At 41.6% G+C, this 19,148-nt stretch overlaps 1 long non-coding RNA gene across 1 annotated transcript; it reads left to right on the plus strand.

The window, feature by feature from the left end:
- The first annotated feature begins 8 nt into the window (after positions 1-8).
- Positions 9-12,822, plus strand: LOC138528647 (uncharacterized). Its single transcript, XR_011284193.1, has 2 exons — positions 9-188; positions 12,563-12,822. It is a non-coding gene; the product is annotated as an uncharacterized lncRNA (long non-coding RNA).
- The last annotated feature ends 6,326 nt before the right edge of the window (positions 12,823-19,148 follow it).

Below are 19,148 nucleotides of genomic sequence, written 5' to 3' on the forward strand. Positions count from 1 at the left end.
TTTGGCGCAAATCTAGGCCTTAACTCTGCGACTAACGGTGGAGTTTTCAAGAACGAGCACATGTAACCCGTATACACCACGGGTGTGGCCCTGTGCAGTTGACCAGCTGCATAAACCGAACGTCTTCCGCTGCTCCTATAAAGTTCAACATCATGAGAGGATGTAGACAGGCTACCGGTGTCGATAGGGTAAAGGAACAGATATATTTTGCTAACACGTGTGTTGGTTCCTTGACGTCAAATCAAAAGTGCCGTTATTGGTGAAAGCCCCAGAAAGAAGTCTAGGGGCACATGCGGAATAATCATTAACTCACGTTTTTGGTTTTAAGGGATTTATATGTATTTTTTTAATTTTAGATTGAGTTACTGTCAAAACAAATTGACCTTTCACATAAGACATTACATATGCATATTCATTTCATAAATACAATGCACCATAAAATATCACACATTTAAAGTACGTCAGGCAATACTTCATAATAAAAGTTCTAATTTTTAAAACCTAAGTCTCACTCATTATATTTTGTTATCATGGAGATCTTTTCTAAAAAGTGTAAAACCTTTAGAGTTGGGTTTCATTCCCTAAATGTAATCTGTGCCGGAATTCATTCGTATTTAACCATTCAATGTTTTCTACAAAACAGTTAAAAAAACAATTATGTAGTCCTGAAGAAATGGACAATCGATCAAAAGGTGTTTCAGAAATTGGAGATTTTTATATTTTGAACACAAATTACATATTCCATTGTTTCCCCCTGCCTGCTACGTGCTTGCAGTACTTCATTAGTATTTAATAAAGTTAATCGAATTTCTTAAAAACTGACCACGAAGCACCAAATTGGATATTTAAATAAATCTCTTGGGAGTAAGCCAAGTGAAAAAGTAGTGTATAAAATGAGTGTTCGCTTCTGTTAAAATAGCTACGTAGTTGCTCTTAGCTGCTTTTAGGCTCTCATGAAAGTAGATTGAGTTGAAGTGAAATTTTATATTTTTAATATTTGTTTATTTAATTGAACCAAACAGTGAGGGTGGAGTGGGCTGTGTCTCACGATCAGGCTTTTTGTTGTCTTTATTTAGTTTGGGGTAAAAGTGAGAGGGTTAAACAAAATTTCCCTGATATTCCTTCCTGCGCCTCCAGATTCGGTCATTAATCTGCGCCAAAAATTGTCTCATTTTATTGCTGCAAAGCCTGTCTGGCCTGTTCAGGTTGTTTGACGGCCCGGCGCAACTGTTTGGCTACACTTGACTGCAGGATAGGGTTGGTATTGTTTTGTTCTTTTTGCATACTTTTTTGTATATATGAATACAAATTGTTATATTCTGTAACAGGCCTTATGTCTAGGATTATGTATTCCTGTGACTTGCTCTTGGTGTTAAATAACCACCAGAGCTCTATCAATCTTCGTTCATTGAATGAAATTAGATTTTTAGATAGCTGTATATTGCAGGATCTTCTGCTACCTACTGATTCTAACAATGCCCACAATCCTAGCACCCATTTACAGGCATCATTGATGAATCCTAGATTTTGTGTAAAGAATGCAGAGACCCTTATTACTGGATTCAACTTAGATTTTTTTAATAACAGAAGCGTGGTTCTCTGCTAACTCTGTCTCGTGGTTTCACCTGCTTGTGCCACCGGATATTCAGAGCAAGTGGCAAAACCATGAGAGAAAAAAAGGGGAGGGGGTCGCTATTATTTTTAAACCCTGCCATTGTCTAACTTCTCGTGTTTGAACTGGGATGAGTCTCAAGTTTGTGCTTGTACCCTATCTTCCTAACAGGACAATTCTTTCAGTCTGGTAGTGTGTTATGGACCACCTGGTGCTATAGGCCTATTTTTTACATAAACTGTAGTTGTATGTGGGTTCCAAAGCTTTACATTGTTCCAAATTGTTGGTCCTTGGGGACTTTAATATTTGGTATGATGTCGCTGATAATCCAGATTGCCTCAAATTAAATGAAATTCTTTTGGCTTATGATAGCATCTGCCTCACAGTCTAGGACACTGTTTGGACTTAGTTTTGGCTAGAGGACTAACATTAATTCACTGAAAAAACATGGCAGTGACCTGGTCTGTAGGAGATATTTTGTGGTTATGTCTAGTCTAGTATTTCGTGGTATTGTGCTGTGGTGGGAATTTTATATTGGTGAGACTAATTTCAGAATACTGCCTAATAATTATTTTACCGGAGTCACTAACAACAAACAAATACTGGACTTAATGCACTCAATAAATGGATCATGATCTCCTGTGATACTTTATTTACAACATCACGCTTATGCCCTTTTGGCTGTGTTTCAACAAATGTAAAGCATTCAAATGAAAGTTAACTTACTGCATCTTTAGAGACTAGAAGAAATCTGCAGGAATTCTTCGTGCTCTACTTACTACCTGCCAAGACTTTCAGCCCTCTCCAAATTACCTTTATCTAGGTTTGCTTTTTTGGACTTAAAAGACTATCTCTAGAACCATGAACCTTGCTAGCCTTGCACTAACCAAGCATTTTTCTCCATTAAAGTCACTTATATGTGTGTGTGTGTGTGTGCAGAGTAAATGTTTTACTGTATTTCTACTACACACCGCAAGTGTGTGTTATTATAGATGTACCGTTGCAACAAATGTAACCGCAAACGACCACAAACTAAGCAGTGTCCTTTGAAGTGTATTCTAACCATATTCTGAAGGGTTCTAGTGTTAACTTATGACATTTAAAGTGATTCTGGTGTAAATATATACTTTTATATAACTTAGACGTTTATGAGTTTCTTTGATGTACATGTCTAACTGGGTTCAGTGTACTTACCTACAGCTCACATCTTCCTTTTAAGATAAGCTTGACTGCTCTGCCACTCTACCAAGGTTCCAGTAGTAGTATAGACTGATACTAAGAGTTGGGGATCTACAAACCACTGGGATAGTGTACTGAAGTCTTACTACCAAGTGGGACTTTAGGAAACCTCCCCTAACAGGTTCGAACCTGGATTTGTGGGTGATACATGCTTAAGACGAGAGCTCTGGAGAATATTTGTTTTTCTGGTGTGAGCCCTGTCATTTTTGTTGCTAATAAAAAAACAGAAAATTTGCCTCATAGCTGAGTCTTCCGTTCTTGTGGCAGGGAGTTTTTGATAGGCCCAATTGTTCTCTGATAATTTGGGTGACTACTAGGAGCAATGCAATTGGTACAGGTAACAATCAGTAGTAACAAGGCTTACCCAGGAGTGCTGTAGGTGGGGTCCTAAGCGTGGCGAGAGCCACAGACTGCTGATGGTGGTGAAAGAGGCGTTCTACACGGCTCGTGGGTGAGTCACACCTGGGTCTGATGTGGATGGACCAGTAAGGCAAGAAGGTGAAAACCAAGCTCCAAGATTCAAGGTTCAGAGGGGATAATCCAAAGGCAGTCCAAGAGAGAGTTCCAAGGTCGAGGAGCCGGGAAACAAGGCGTGATCCAAGAGGCAGAAATCCGAGGGGCAGGCAAGACAAGTCCGTAGAACAGTCTGAGGTCGCAAAGTCTGTGATCAAAAGCAGGTAAACCAGAGCGCTAAACAATCCTCAAGAGATCAGCTGTGAAGCGCTGTACCCACGTTGCCAAGATGCTTTTAAACTGATTAAGCAGTCACGTGATGTGTCCCACGGACGTGCGAGACGTGACGTGATCACGTGGTCACGAGACGCCTGATGTTCGGGGTTGCTGTGGGAGTCTCCGTGGGCGTGGCCAGCCGTGAGTGCGCTTCCATGGCAACTGCCAGTGAAACGAAGGACGGTAGATGCCGGGGCTATAGGCTGGTGTTCTCCTACGCCAGGCAAACTGCTGGTTCTTTCTGTGTGCAGGGACTGCTCTTGTGGGTAGGTGTGGTGTGGGGCGTGTGATCGTGTGATGGGGCGAGCAACGAGAGACGTGACAGATGTCAACAAGAGCCGCCTTTGAAGAGAAATTCCTGTCCGCTTCCAATGGGACGCCTATCAGACCGGACAGCAGAGTGGCAGGTTGTGGCTGAGTCGATGTCAGAGAGACCTCAGCGGATCAGAGTGTAAGTATGCACTCGGCTATATGGCAAACGGGGGATGGGTGGAAGAAATCTGTTTGGTGTTTTTTGTCAATCTTTGATGTCTGTTTGTTAGGCTGTTAGTTTGAGCAGTCAGCTTAGCTGGCAGATGTGGAAAAAAAGTTAAACAAATATATTAGACAAAAAAGAGACTGAAATCCAGTCTGGGGCACAGCGGCACTCAGGCATTAGTTGTGCTGAAAAACCTCATTATTGCTCATAAATCCACACGCAGACCGTGTTTGCTGTGCAGCCGCAAAGTCCTTTATTAATAAAAAGGTATATGGACAAGGAAGGCAGCAGCATCATTGCACACAGAAAGAACAACGCGTTTCACCCTACACTGGCTTTGTCTGGTATGTGAAATAGAGATAGGACTGCATTCTTATAGACAATTTACTTAATGTTAGTCCAACTTCACTCTTTAGCACTCGTGTATGTTGATATAGTGTTAAACTATTCCCTTTGGAAAAAGGGGGGCGGCCATTTTGTAATATCTTTGACAATGCATTCGTTCTATCTAATTGTCCGTCAGTAAACAATGCAGTTGTAGAATAATTATTATACTAATGTCATAATTTTTACAATTTTTTCAAAGCTTCATTATTCCAAATGGATTTATAATAAAGTGTTAGATGCTTATAATAATAATATTTGACAGTTTCAACAATGCATTCATTCTATTCAAATGCCTCTCTATGGACAATGCAATAGTAACACACAGTTGCCTTACATTTGCTATGGTTTTCTCAATGCTTCATTATCCCAAGTGGGTTTGTAGTAAAGTGCTTAGTGCTTCTAATGACATTAAAATAGCTGAAACAGCAATAAAGTTCATACTTAAAATTAGATGTGATCCTTCTAGGGCACTTCAACAAATTTAATTAATCTATACCAGATGTATACATAGCTATTGTAAAGTGCACAGTGTCTTGTTTTTATAGTTGAACTACTGAATAATAAAGTGCTATGTGCTGTCAATGAGAACATAGTTGGACTACTAAATAATAAGGTGTTATATGCTTTCAATGTGAATATTACAAATCGATGAATAAATGACTTGTAGGAATTGGAGACTGTGTGTTACCCTCGCGGGTGTCTCACTAAAATCAAACAGTTAAAAAATGTTAAAATATGTGGCAAATCATGATAGGACACTATGTGTTATCTTTACATGTGGCCCTTATAATTCGTTACATTTGCAATATCCTTAATGGGTTGCTTTGTAGTAAAACGTTTTTTAAAAGTGCATGGTGCTTTGTAACCGGGTCTCATGTTAAACCTAAAAGGATAAGCATATTGTTTTGTTGAACTCACAGTATCCCAGTTGGATCACTTTATAGTAAAGAAAGGAATTAAAGTGCATAGTGCTTTTTAAACAGAGCACATGTTAAAACCAATGAGTTAAACATATTAACGAAATTGTCTCCAAAAACAGAGTTGCCACTTATATAAAATGCAAACAATACATAGTAAAATTGGTCACAATTTTAAAATTACATCAAATCTATTCATATTACTGGATGTGTTTACGCAATTCACTGGTGTTGAGTGATGACACATTGAAAGCCTACACATGTAACCTACTTTGTCTATAATTGCACATTGTTCTCTCCTGTTTATAAGTGATAAAACAATGATTAGAAAAGACCTTTAAGAAAAACTAATAAGAAAAAGGGAGGGGCAAAAACTGCAACCAGATGCATTGACGTCTAATTTGTACTTGGTGTACTAAAAACCCCAACTTTTTGCACAAAAGATTCAGAGATAGAAAATGTCCAAGAGACTCATTGTCAAAACCAAGGGGTAAACAAAGTGTATACTTCATAAAAGTGAAGAATAGAGAATAGAAGTTAAAAATCCATATTTGCATATTTGCCGGATTATTCAAAATACATTTCATTCATCTTCTTCGGATCTGATTGTGGAAAAACAGTGAGATTAATATGGTCATGATTTAAAGATCCCAAAAATACATATAACTCTTCGTCACGAATATGACCTCCCGGGAACTTTGTATTAAAGTCCACTATGTATCTTGATTCCATTTTCGTAATCTGTCCCCACCTCTTGGGTGTATTTCCACAGAGTCAATGATGAAATATTTGAATGAGCCAATATCACCCTGATGAATGTCTTCAAAATGTTTAGCAAGTGAATAGGACATGTCATGATTCTTAATTGCACATAGATGTTGTAATATTCGTAACTTGGCTTCCAGCTTTGTGCTACCAATATACCACAAATTGCATACGCATGTAATCACATAGATGACAAATTGTGTAGAACACCTGAGTTCTTGTTTAATCTTAATTTCCTTTTTGGTCCGAGGATGTAAGAAAGCTTTGGTGTTCATTCTGTAGCGACACGCTTTGCATTTGATACATGTATAAAAACCTGGTGGTCTATTTGTTAACCAGGTGCTGGTGCTCTGTTTTTTGGATGACTATAATTTTCCCTGTGAGTTAGGCAAGTCAGCTTGGTTCATGGATGATTATTTAATGGTTTACCTGAGTGTATTGGTTAGCAGAAGAAGCGACCTCATATCGCAGAAGGGGATTTCCTGTTTTACTTCGCAGAGATGCATTTCCATAAGGCAAAGCTGTTATGAACTTTCCTTGCTGTGTCCCACAACTCCTTTCGCCACCTTCTCCTTGCCTGCCTTGTTCCTTTATTCTGTCAGGAGTTTGGAACCTGACAACGTTCCAGATTTGTTATGGATCAGCTGGTGGAGTGTGTTGTTGCCAGTTAGAAGAGATGCCTTGATGTGGGTGGTTGCAGGCATATCCCACACCACTTACCTTGAATAAATGTCTGCATCTTGAAGACCTGATCGATGTTGTGTCGGTCATTTCACTGGTGATGAGGACTGTCCTCCCTGGCTGCAGCAGAGTGCAGAGTAGAGCTGTTCCCACATGTGACTTGTCCAGTTAGGCCCCCATGAGAATCGGGAGAACGGACCGCATGGAGGAAAGGAGAGAGTCCGGTCCAGTTATTCAGTAATGCCTCGGAAGGAAGAGGCACCCTGCAAGGTGAGACGCGTGACTCTTAAACTGCGATCATTAGCTGGAGGGGGACCGGCCCATTGCATGTCACAGTAGGACTCTTTGCACGCAGCGCTACAGACGTTGCTGCCCAGTACCTTGAATAACGCATCTTGCTTACCACCCAAGGCTCACACCCAACAATGCACATAATACCCAAAAGACCAAATAATGGACACACCCCACGAGGGAATGAGACCAGGAGAAGAATTGCAAGTAAAACAAATATATTTAAGATCTAAATTGCAAGCAAAGAACTCTGGTGCCCGAGAGCACTCTGCCAAAAAATACACGGGCAGCACATAATAAACAAACTTTTCACTGATGACGAAATACCATACAGTACAGAAGTATGGGACTGCCTGCTCTATAGGTGATGCCAGGCTGCGATTGGCTGCTGTGTCCGCGTTCGTCTGATGACACGTGGGTCAGCTGGGCTCATCTCCGCCGTGAAGGTGAGGTTAGAAATGTTACATATCTAACTAATCAACAGGATCTAACAATATGAGGAATAATGTCGAGCATAAAAATCAATGCATGAATGGGGGTATTTGGACACCAACGGCAGATATACTGACATTCTAACCCCTGTACTCAGGGATTTATTGATTCTGGGACCCCTTTCCCAGGTGTATCTCCTTGTGAGTTTTGATCTGTTTGATGCCTCATAATACGAATGGACGTGTGATCGTTTTGGGGAGAATATATGGGTGCGCAGGATTAACTCTAGGTTGGGTGTCCTGGAATGGTCTCTGCCAGGGGGTCACGTCACATGTGTATGTCACATGTGTATCTTCATCAAAAATGGTATGTGGGCGAGGGACTGGTGGATAGTGGCCTGGCGGGCTGGGGGTCAAGGGAGCATGGGCAGGTTAGTGGAGATGGATGGGCGCATGAGCTGCGGCCTTTTCTGGTCTCACACAATGCAATGAGCTCATCTGACACAAGTGATACCAAATGTTGCAACAATGAATGGCTGGACTTCCGTGAGAACAAGGCTCGCACAGAGCTGTCAGGAGGCAGCGGTGGCTTGGGCTGTCTGTAAGAGTCGCTGTGGAAGGGAGAGCTGTGATTACCATTCTCGGGCCTAGTAAAAGATGGTGTCTGGTCTAACACAAAATGGAGTCGCTAGGCCTCGATAAAGGCTTGGTTATTGGTTTGTTTACTCATACTAGTAGATGTGGATGGTCGTCATGGGGGTGTGGCGTTTCCCTCCTTAGCTCACATTTGGTCTTTCCACTGTATGAATGGTAAGCGGGGGTGCAAAAAGGGCCACCTCTCCCCCAAAATTCCCCCCTTCAGTCACACCTAAATGAACGAATACCCTCTCCCAGTACGTCTACGTTCTTCAGCCCTCCTTACTGCTTCATCCCAGGCAAGGGTACCTTTCTATGTGCATCCATGCTCTACACACGCTCCTCAGACTTTCCCCATGCCGTGCATATTCCTCAGGAGTTCATGCCATGTAAATACATCCCCATCCAGGTCTACCCACACTCCTTTATAGTTTTTGAGATCTTGGGGTTGTTTAATGGTAGTGTGATACTAGTTGTCTACCTCATCCCCTGTGTGGTATAGTGCCACGATGCAGTTTTTGGGCTTGTCGTTTTTGCCTGTTTATACTTGGGCTTATTATTTCTATTTTTATTACCAATAGTCACCATCATCATCGTACTACTATGAACCGCTTTTGCACAACAGCAAACCCCTAACTGGCACACACAGAAGATCACCAGGAGGAAGACTATGTTGGGGACCAGCATTTTCACTGCAATCCCAAGCCATGAGGGTACCCAATCCAGACTGAACCAGTCAATTGGTTGCACACCTCCTTCTTTTCTCATTCTCACTCCAAGTTCATGCACTGCTGTGATCACGTGCGAAAGTGTCCCGTTATCAGCGTCTGAAGAAGGTATAAATGTGCAATATGAACTCCCAGTTATTTGGCAAACACCTCCCCCATAGCTGTGAGGAGGTCGAGCACCTAGGTCATTGAGGTCATTAATTGCAGGGCTCTAAGTACCACCTTGATGATGTTAAACCCCTCCTCGCTGTCGTTTGCTAGTTGGATCATCTCCCAGCAGACAATTTCGAGCCATTTGGTGTTTGCTCGTGCTTGGATGCTGCGGATCACTGATGCAAAAAATATCTCTGTTTGTATCTGTCAGTGATCTGTGCCAGGAGGTTAGAGTCTTTGGAGAGGTAGTTAGATGCTCTCTTTTTGCGTGACACTTGATCTTGTAGCTTGTCTTCAGATAGAATGTCAAAGATGGGGGGTGCTTCATTCGTTGGCCAGGGTGCCGGTTGCTGTCTTTTGGACACCATTCCCCCCGGACATGCTCTTCCGGTATCGCCAGCAGGGCGGAGTGTAGCATTGTCGGAGCACAGTAGCCCCTCCATGATAATGGGAGGCGCAAGTATGCCTGTTTTCCACACACCCAGTAATGGTCCATCAAGGCAGCAGTACCTTTTTCGCAGATCAGGGATGACGAGGGTTCTGTTGCAACGTGTGTCTGAACCCATGGGCATTTTCCTTCCCCGTAAAATGACATTTCGTATTTTTCTTCATGTTGGATCTTGATACATTTTTCAAGGGCTGTGACCCATGTCCGCTTTGTGATGTGTTGAGTCCATGTCTACGCACATGTCTTCCATCCATCGCAGTCTCTCATCCGACAACCCACGCAGTGCTTCTGCTTTACACATAAAGGTTGACTCTTGCCGTAGCTGTGGAAACGCCAGTAGGAGTGTGCAAGGGAAGATCAAAGGGTGCTGTAGGCTGGGGGCAGAGGGTAGTTGGGGGGGGGGGGGGTTGTGGGGGAATGCAACATGAAACTGTACGGGAGAGTTAATATGTATAATGGTTTATTGAGCTGTATGGTTGTCCTGTTAGAAAAATAATAAATGTATTAAAAAAAGGTTGACTCTTGCCATTTATTTTCTGCATTGTTTCTTTTATTGCTAGAAACAATTCCTTAAAACATGTTGCACCTTCAGGTTTCTTCTTGCAAGCTTTCTCACCTGGTGGAAGAAGCTGCAGTTTTACTCTGTGTGCCTGCAAGATGCTCTTGATTATAGATAGTGCGAGGTGGATGAAACATTGGGCTTCCACTAAAGGAGTTTCCTGAGACACTAAAACCATATGTGTTCCAGGCGCATGAGGTAGCAGTGAACACTCATAGCAGCTACCATTCGTTGCCTGTCTCCCAGTGGCACTCATGTCTGAGTACCATTTGTTGGACTGGCCCGGATGGCTAAGGTCTTCTTCTTTGTCTAATCCTAACCCATGGCAGGCATCATACTTGTATTGTCGTACTTGCCTTTTCTTTGTACTGTTATGCAGGGGTGATTTTCGTTTACCTAATGAGCTTTCACATCGCACATCAAGGGCACGTAAAGATTTGTGTACATGCATACATTTCAAACGATACATCGGTAAGATGCCAGTGTTTATATCTTCAGTTGTGGCAGTATTGAATTGCCAGTATGGGTCACTTGAAATAATACTTGGGGCTGTGGTGGGAAACATAGTATACATTCTATCAAGACTTGAGGTAGGCATGTTGTTTGGTTGTGAGGTAGCTTGCAGTACTGTAAACATAGTAGGGGTTGGTGATCCGACATTTTCTACATTAAATAAACTCTCAACTTCATGATTTACAACTATCCCGGGCTGTGGGGTTACATTTGTGAGGTTCTTGTGCAAGGTTGTAAGGTTTGGAAATGCTTTGGTACCCCATGTTACTTTCATCCCCTCACCCCTTCTTTTATGTAGTCCCCCCAAATAAAACACGCACTCCAATAAACACCCAATGATATCCGTATCGCAGTAAAAACAATAGCTATGAAATGTAAGCCACAATTGTAACTATATGCCCTAGTTGCACGTATTCCAATCCTATTGCTATCTATATAATTTATTTCTTTTGCAAGTGGTGTTGTCTCCACCATCATAGCACCTACAGAGAGGAATATAACGGGATGGGGGTTAATAAAGTTTGAGGCTGAATAAGATATGAGAAGAGTGGAGGGATAGAAAATGCATGGAGGAGGCACAGAAAGAGAAGAAACTTTTCACGTACAATATAATACTTTACCCTATGTACATGTAATCATATTCTCTGTATTTACACCTGTATTTTTGCTCTTTTCGTAACTGTTTCTGTATTTTCTGATAACCTTTCTAAGGCACCGCTACCTCTCTTTCATCTTAGTGCTGTGTCTCTGGCGTTGCACTATCGTGACCGCTCCTTATATCTGAGAGATGCACCCAGTATTTCAGTCCTTTCACCTTTACTGCTAAAGGGGTACAGTATACCACTTTGTATGGGCCATGAAATCTGGATGAGTTCCAGTTCCTCACGAAGCTACGGACATACACTAGTTCTTCAGGCATTAGAGGTTTTGTTGGACTGTCTGCTGCTGTAGTGGTAGTGTCTGTTTCACTCTCTCTTGTGAATGGCGGGGCAATTTGTTTGGCAATGCATCTTACTGCTCTAGTGCGTTATGTGAGGTATTCCTTGTACTCCTCACCCAATTCTGCGGCTGTTCTATGTGCATCTGACATTCTCCTTACTGGTGACAGTGGCGTTTGCATGCGTCTACCAGTTACTGTTTCATGAGGGGACAAGTGGTGGTCCTTGCTGGGTTGTATGCGCAACTGTAACAGGGCCAAGGGCAAGCAATAGACCCAGTTCTTTTTTAGGATGTGACATAATTTGAATGACCTGCTTTTAAGGAGACCGTTGATTTTCTCGAACATCCCATTCACGTGCAGGTGGTAAATTGAGCACATTTTATGTTTTATTCCCATTAACGCTTTTACCTCCTTAAATAGATCATTTACAAAATGTGTTGCATTGTCGGATCGCATGACATCCCATATTCCCCAACGCAGGAACACTTCTCTTACCAGGAATTTTGCTGCACACTTCGCGTCTGGGGGGGGCGCAGGGCCCTGCCTCCACCCATCGCGAAAAGGGGCAGACCACTGCGATCAGATATCTTGCTCCATTGCACCTCTCCCATGTCTGCATAATCAATATGCAGTTCACGGAAAGGTCCCACAAGACGTGGCAGTGTTCCTCGTAGTGTTCGGAGTCATCCCTGAGTTAAATGTTTGACATGTGGTGCACTCAATTGTCAGTTTAAAATACTCCTGGGGGTTTGGGACAAACCAGTCCTCCTGGACATCTGCTATTTGCTGTTTTGAGGTGTGGGCTGGAAAGTGTAGCTGTTGAAATGCCACCTGCAAGAACTGTACAGGCATCCCTACTTTCCCTGTTGCGCCCTGTCTCCATAGGAGATCAGTGGGTGACTGAGTGCATTCTCGTTTTGTCCATAGCTCCTCTTCTTCAGGTGGTGCCCTCTTTTGGAGCTCAATGATCTGCGTTATAGGTATTGCATTATATTCCTCTCTTTGGGCTCTTCTTGTTTACCCTCTAACTTGTACTCTCTGTTCTTTGGTTTTAGGAAGTAAGCTGCCTCTTTTGAAGCTGCATCCGCCGCTGAGTTTCCCAGTGATATTTCGTCATTATTGTTGATATGGGCTTGGCATTTTACCAAGGCCACTGCTGATGGCTCGGCAAGTGCTTCAATTCATTCTGTAACTCTACATGCTGTACCAGGGGCCCATCGGACCTTCTGAACCCCCTTCTTCTCCATCATGACAACCCAGCATGTACCCTAGCAGTGACATATGCTAAGTCAGAATAAATTGTTACTGCACATTCTTTTGCTGCGTGTAGTGCCTCAATAAGTGCTACTAATTCTGCTGCTTGGGCAGATAATGCATTGGTAAGCATTTTTGTACCAGAATCTCGTATTCCCTCTCTTCCAACCTCACTGCTGCTGCCCCAACATGTTTTTCGTCCATTTCTGGGCAAATGGATGCTGATCCATCTACAAAGAACACTTCACTCTCTTCCAGTGCATTTTCACTAGCTTTATAAATGTCGTCACCTTCTCCCTCATAAGTGGCACAGTCATGATCTTGCATATCTTTTACCATGCATGGCTCTGTGAGGAACGTTGCTGGGTTTACTGTTTTGCAGCGTATTACATGAACATTTGGATTTAAGATTATTATTTCATATGCTGATGCTCTTTGGGTGGTGAGTGTGGATTTGGACCGCTCAAGTATGGCAAACAGGAGTGTTCAACATACAATGTGACGGAGCAACCCATCACAATTGTTGAGGTTTTATCTATGGCAAAGGTGGCGGCTGCGAGAGGCTGTTCACAATCAAAGTGTCCCTGCATTACTGAATCGAGTGTGCCACTGTAACAAGCCAGTGGCTTGTGACCCAAGGATGCTTTCTGTGTCAACACTGCGGTCATTCGTGTTCCATTCGAGTGTGAGAACAGGAAAAATTCCCGTTCATAATCAGGTGTGGCTAGGACTGGGGTTGTACTTATTAGTTCTTTTGGCGTTGTGAATGCAGTGTGCATTTCAGGTGTCAATGTGATGGGTGTCTTGTCTTTCTGTGCTTCTTTTAGCCCTTGTAATATGGGTCATGTGTAGACGGCATAGTCTAATATCCATGCCCTGCAGTAATTGCAGATGCCAAGAAACATTTGCACGTCCTTAACAGTGTGTGGTCTGGCTGAGGCACGCACTGTTGCGGCTCTGTCAGATATTATTCTCTTGCCATCTTTCGAAATCATTTGGCCGAAGTACAGGATCTCAGTCAGACAATATTGTAATTTGTTTTTGTCTACCTTGTACCCCTTCTGGACCAGCAATTTGAGCAAGGTGATAGACTCTCTCTGGTCATTGTCTTCTCCCTCGCTACAAACTAGGTCATCTACGTACTGAATGATGGTGCTCTGGACATCAATATTGCCAAGGTCTTCGTGCAATATTCTGTTGAAAATTTTAGGGCTTTCACAGTACCCCTGGGGCAATCGTCAGTGCTCATATCTCCTGCCCCCTAGTGTGAAGGCCTGAGATATTGTGATTCAGGATGGAAGGGCACTGAGAAAAAGGTGTTTTTCAGGTCCACCACAGTGAAGTGGGTGGCCTGCTTTGGTATGCTACACAAACTGGATACCGGGTTTGGGACGAGAGAGAACTCCTATTGGACAATATCATTGAGGGGGCAAAGGCTTGGATCATACACCACGACCCCCTCCTTTGCTTTTTTGATGGGGTACACTGCAGTATTACTTGGAGAATTTGAGGTGACAATGATACCCTGTTGTAATAGTGCGTGTATCGTTTCCTTTATTCCCTCCTCTGCCTCCCTTGACAGGGGATACTGTCTTAACCTGGGCAGGACAGCACCTGGTTTGAGTTTTATTTTCACTGAGGTCACTTCGCTTAATAATCCCACATCATGGGGGTTCTTGGTCCACAAATATGGCGGTACTTGTTGCAAGTCCACGTCAAAGAAAAATGGCGGTGCACTGACAATGGCCACGAGGGGGTTTGTCACATGTCTGTTCTGTACCATTATATCACAAGGCATGCACATTTCCAGTATGATCTCCTCATCAGTGTCGTTTTCCGTGAACAACTCCTCAGCTGTCAATTCTCGCAAAGGTACGTTAGTGTCAATACACAACACGGTACGCCACTCACACCCATGGGTGTCCAGACCAATAGCTACAATATGTTTTGCTGACACTTGAACACCCTGCAGATAGAGAGAAAGAATAGTACCGGGCACTATCTCGGCGGTGGCTACTTGGCGGAAAACAAAATCGGAGGGTATTCTCCATTCTTTTCGTGTTAGTTCTGGCACTGCTCTCCCTAACACTTGTATCTCATAAATGAACATGTCCACATTTGTTGGCACCCCTCGCACAGTTGTTTTATTTTTTTGTTTTTGTTTTTTTATTTGTAAATTATAATTTGTTACAAAACCTTTTTTTACAACACTTCAACTTAAAATCAATCGAGATTTTCTCAATCATTCATTCATAAAATTAGACTAATCCATGACTGCCACAGAGTGCCATTATCTACAATCATCATCAATTCAACAATAACGGCGCACTCAACTGCAATTCTTTTGTAATTTTTCTCTGATTTGTCCAATGTTTTTTTTCCTTTTAACATCGATCAACTTAAATTCGCCCACTTCAGGGTAGAGTGACTTCTATGCTTGTTCACAGTACATTGTCTAAATAGTCAACCACAGCACAGGTCAACATGATATTCTGACCCGACAATAGCCTAGCCCACCAGTCTGTCATGTTTTCATATATAGGGGCATATTTTCCTAAATAGTTTGACCTTTGTGGTATTACAGCCAGACATTCAATGACTAAATGTTTCAACGATTCAATATTATTAATGCAATTATTATTGTAGTACCATCCTTGCCCCCATATCCAAAGGAACAATCAGTAATTTGCCTGGATGATTCACAATCTGCTCCAGGTCCTAATTTGGATATGGCTGAGGATAGTGAGGGTCAGCTGGAATATGCTGGTGGTGTGAAAGTAGACAAACATGAGAGCCCTACCAAGGAAATCATTACACCGGATATGAAGCAAACACAGCTTGGTATGGGAGCACCTTTGGAGGGGCTAACAGAACAATCCCTAAGTAACATGATTGAAAACATCCTAACAAATAAAAAGCTAAAAAAGAACAATGACATGGACTAAACAGCTACCATACACTATACAGGCCGAAGACATTACAGGAACCATCCCCAATTTACGGGTGGCACATGATACAATGGGGAAGGGTATGGCAGGTACTGATCAAGCTAGTAATGTATTAAATGATGCTCTCGCAAAATCTAGTAATTACAATTATACTGAGGTGCCAATAGGGCACCTTAGGGCCCCAGCGTTTCCCAATGAGCCTAGCCTAATCATGTACTTTGTATTTGAGGAAGGGAGACCAAGAGCATTGAATAGATCATACATTCTAGTGAAACTCAAGAATTAAGTTTGATAACGTCCTCAGACATACAACTGGTAGGCTTTATCCACAATCTTCGCTATGATTATGTGCAGTTAATTATTACATCGTCTCTGGTATGTGCCATACTCTTGAAAGAAGTGGGTCCCTTTTCCAGAAAAGGGGATTTGATATTGTTCCTTATACAGACACATTTTCCAATAAACTATCAAATTCAAAATATGGGAAAGTCGAAGAAATGGAAGGCAAAACAAATGTAATAACCCTGTTACATATCGAAGGGGTACAGGTGATAAATGAAGCCAAATCCTGCTTAAAAGATATGCAGTAATGGCGATGGCTTGCTCTTTCTTTGTGTGAATCAATAGAACAATTAAAATTGACACCGAAATCCCTTTAGCGAAGAGAACTAGTTTCATGGAATACCAGGGGTCATAAACAATTGTTGCAGGGTACTCCTGAATGTGGCATATTGAACAAATATAATTTTATTATGTTTCAAGAAACTTGGGCTACAAACGATCTGTATATGGATGGATACAACACAATCTGTTTACCAGCAAAAAAACCTTAGGGGCAGACCATGTGGTGGCCTCGCATTTGCATATAGAAATGACAACAGAATTATACTTGGGGATAGTTCCTTTCTGAAGGATTGTACAATTTGTGCTAGCTTCCAATTAGTAACCAATAGCGGTATGTTCATATCTTGAACTTTAATGTCTATTGGAATATATGCTTAGAGAGTGAGCGTTCCCTTGCAGAGTTTTTCGAGTGTCTTAACACAGATTGGTAATTGGCTTGACATTTATCCACAGGGTTTCTTACTACTTGCGGGGGATTTAAATGCAGAATCAAACATTACAAAAGATGAAATGCAGCTGACTCGAACCGCTCCGATAATTGCCCAAAATAAAAGATATAGATGGTGTCAATGGTTAGACTTCGGAAAGAGTTGGGGTTTGGAACCCATGTTTAACATCCTACCTACTTGGTCTGCACGTGGTTCCAGCTCGATTATAGACTATATATTCGTAAGTGTCCATGACACACTGATTTGTAACAACTTTAGAGTACTGTGTAATCCGTACAGCGATCATGCTATGCTAGGTCTCGGCCTGCCCTGCGTTAAGGTTTGTGATGTGGGTACATGCTTTCCAATGCAAATTGAAGTCTGCAATGGTGGGCGGCGAGTAAAGTGGACTCCGGGCAAATTGGCACAATTCAATTGTATTTTGACACAAGATTTTGCATATTCTGCTTATGAAAAGAAGCTTGTTATGTATTCTGTGGATTAATTTGGAGATTATCTAGAATGTATCCTAAATTGTAGCAAAGTATTTTTAACAGCAACACAAGAAAATAACCAAGTTCATAAGCATACCTTTATTCAAGTTATAATAAATGCAAACGCAAATCTTAGAAAAGCTATTCGGAGTATAAAGAAATGGGATATTGGGGACTTGGAGAGGAGGTTGAAGATTAAACATTGTAAACAAACATATAAAAACTGGATTAAAAGTATCAAAGGCGCAATTGCTCAAAATGATGGTGAAACAATGATTGGAGCAATGAGGGGTACCAACTCGCACAGATACTGGTCCCTCATAAATAATATTCAAATTTTCCAACAACAACTGCAAATGAACCCGATTGATTCTTTGGAATGGTCAGCTTACTTCGGTTCCTTATATAAGAATTCAGATGTGGAATGGGTACAAGAGGATAATGTAGAGGCTGGGTGGTCCTTGGATATATCTATTCTTAATATTGAAAGAATAATTAGAAAAGCTAAATCAACCTCCAGACGAGGTCCTAACCACCTGTCATTTGTCAATCTTAAAAGCCATGTTGTTATGTGGTCCAAATTGCTGCATATACTCTTCTGGCATATTTGTGAGAAAAAAAAAGATACCTGACTCATGGAAAATGTCCTACATTTTGTTGCTCTCTAAAATGTAAATAGTCTATGCCCTAAAAACTACCGGCCAATTACGTTACTGAATGTTGAATCAAAAATCTGTGCTGCCATTGTATTGGAAAAACGTACTGCTTGGATGGATGCAAACTTAATCCTAGAGTACAGACAGATAGGTTTTCGTAGATCAATTGGGACTGATGTGGGTGGTCTTTTGGTTGCTCAACTACTGAGTCTAGTTAAATTAAAATCATTGAAACATTTGTATATTGCGTCGATGGATTTGACCTCAGCATTTGACCTGGTAGATAGACCAACATTGTGGAAAACCTTGTCATCGTTAGGGATAGAAAGAGGGCTGTTGGATGCAATTATCCACCTATATTCAGAAACAGTAATGAGGGTTAGGCTGAATAATAAAGGTCTTCTGTCTAATACAATATCAACTGGTAATGGGCTGAAGCAAGGGTGTAGGCTGGCAGCCACCCTCTTTAACCTGTATGTTTCGGAAGCAGGTAAAATTCTAAATACAAGTGGCCTTATTGGCCCTAAGATAGGAGGGGTTACTATCAGATGGGTCGCCTATGCAGATGATTTTCTATTATTTGATTGCACAAAAACAGGTCTACAGAGACTGATTAAGGACTTTGGTAACTTTATAGAGGAAAGAAAACTAAAAAGTAATCCCAGTAAAACTATTATCTTTCAATCTGGTAGTAAAATTGTGACTCCATTATTTTCCTCCTGGAGCTGCAGTGATGTGAAAATTAAAAGTCAAGCTGTATTATGCTTTCTAGGATATGTATTTGTTAGTAATTCCTGTGCCCTGATGAAAAACAACCTAATATTGAAAGCTAAAGAAGCTTTGAATCAAATTAGGGTAATAGAAAGAAAATTTGGGAAATTCACACTAGTGCCATGTATCCAATTTTACAGGTTAAAGGTTATTCCAAGATTAACTTATGGTATCAAATTCTTCCCGGAATCACTATTTCCTTTTTTGAGACCATTGGAAGCCTGATTTGGCACACAATATTATTCCATATTCCTAAATGCATTCCGTTAGAAGTGATTCAATACGAATTGGGTCTTTATTCGCTCACCAGTATTATATACACCAAAAAACTATCTTTATTAAGGAAATGCATGGTAGCTGAGAGTGACTCACTATATTACTACATGCAAGATGATAGCAACGGAAACTTTATGCATAACGTGAAAATGACCTGTGAGAAAAAATTGTTAGATCTTGGGCTGTCATT

Source organism: Ambystoma mexicanum, chromosome 7q (assembly GCF_040938575.1).
Source record: "Ambystoma mexicanum isolate Mex_15411 chromosome 7q, UKY_AmexF1_1, whole genome shotgun sequence".
NCBI classification, from domain to species: Eukaryota; Metazoa; Chordata; class Amphibia; order Caudata; family Ambystomatidae; genus Ambystoma; species Ambystoma mexicanum.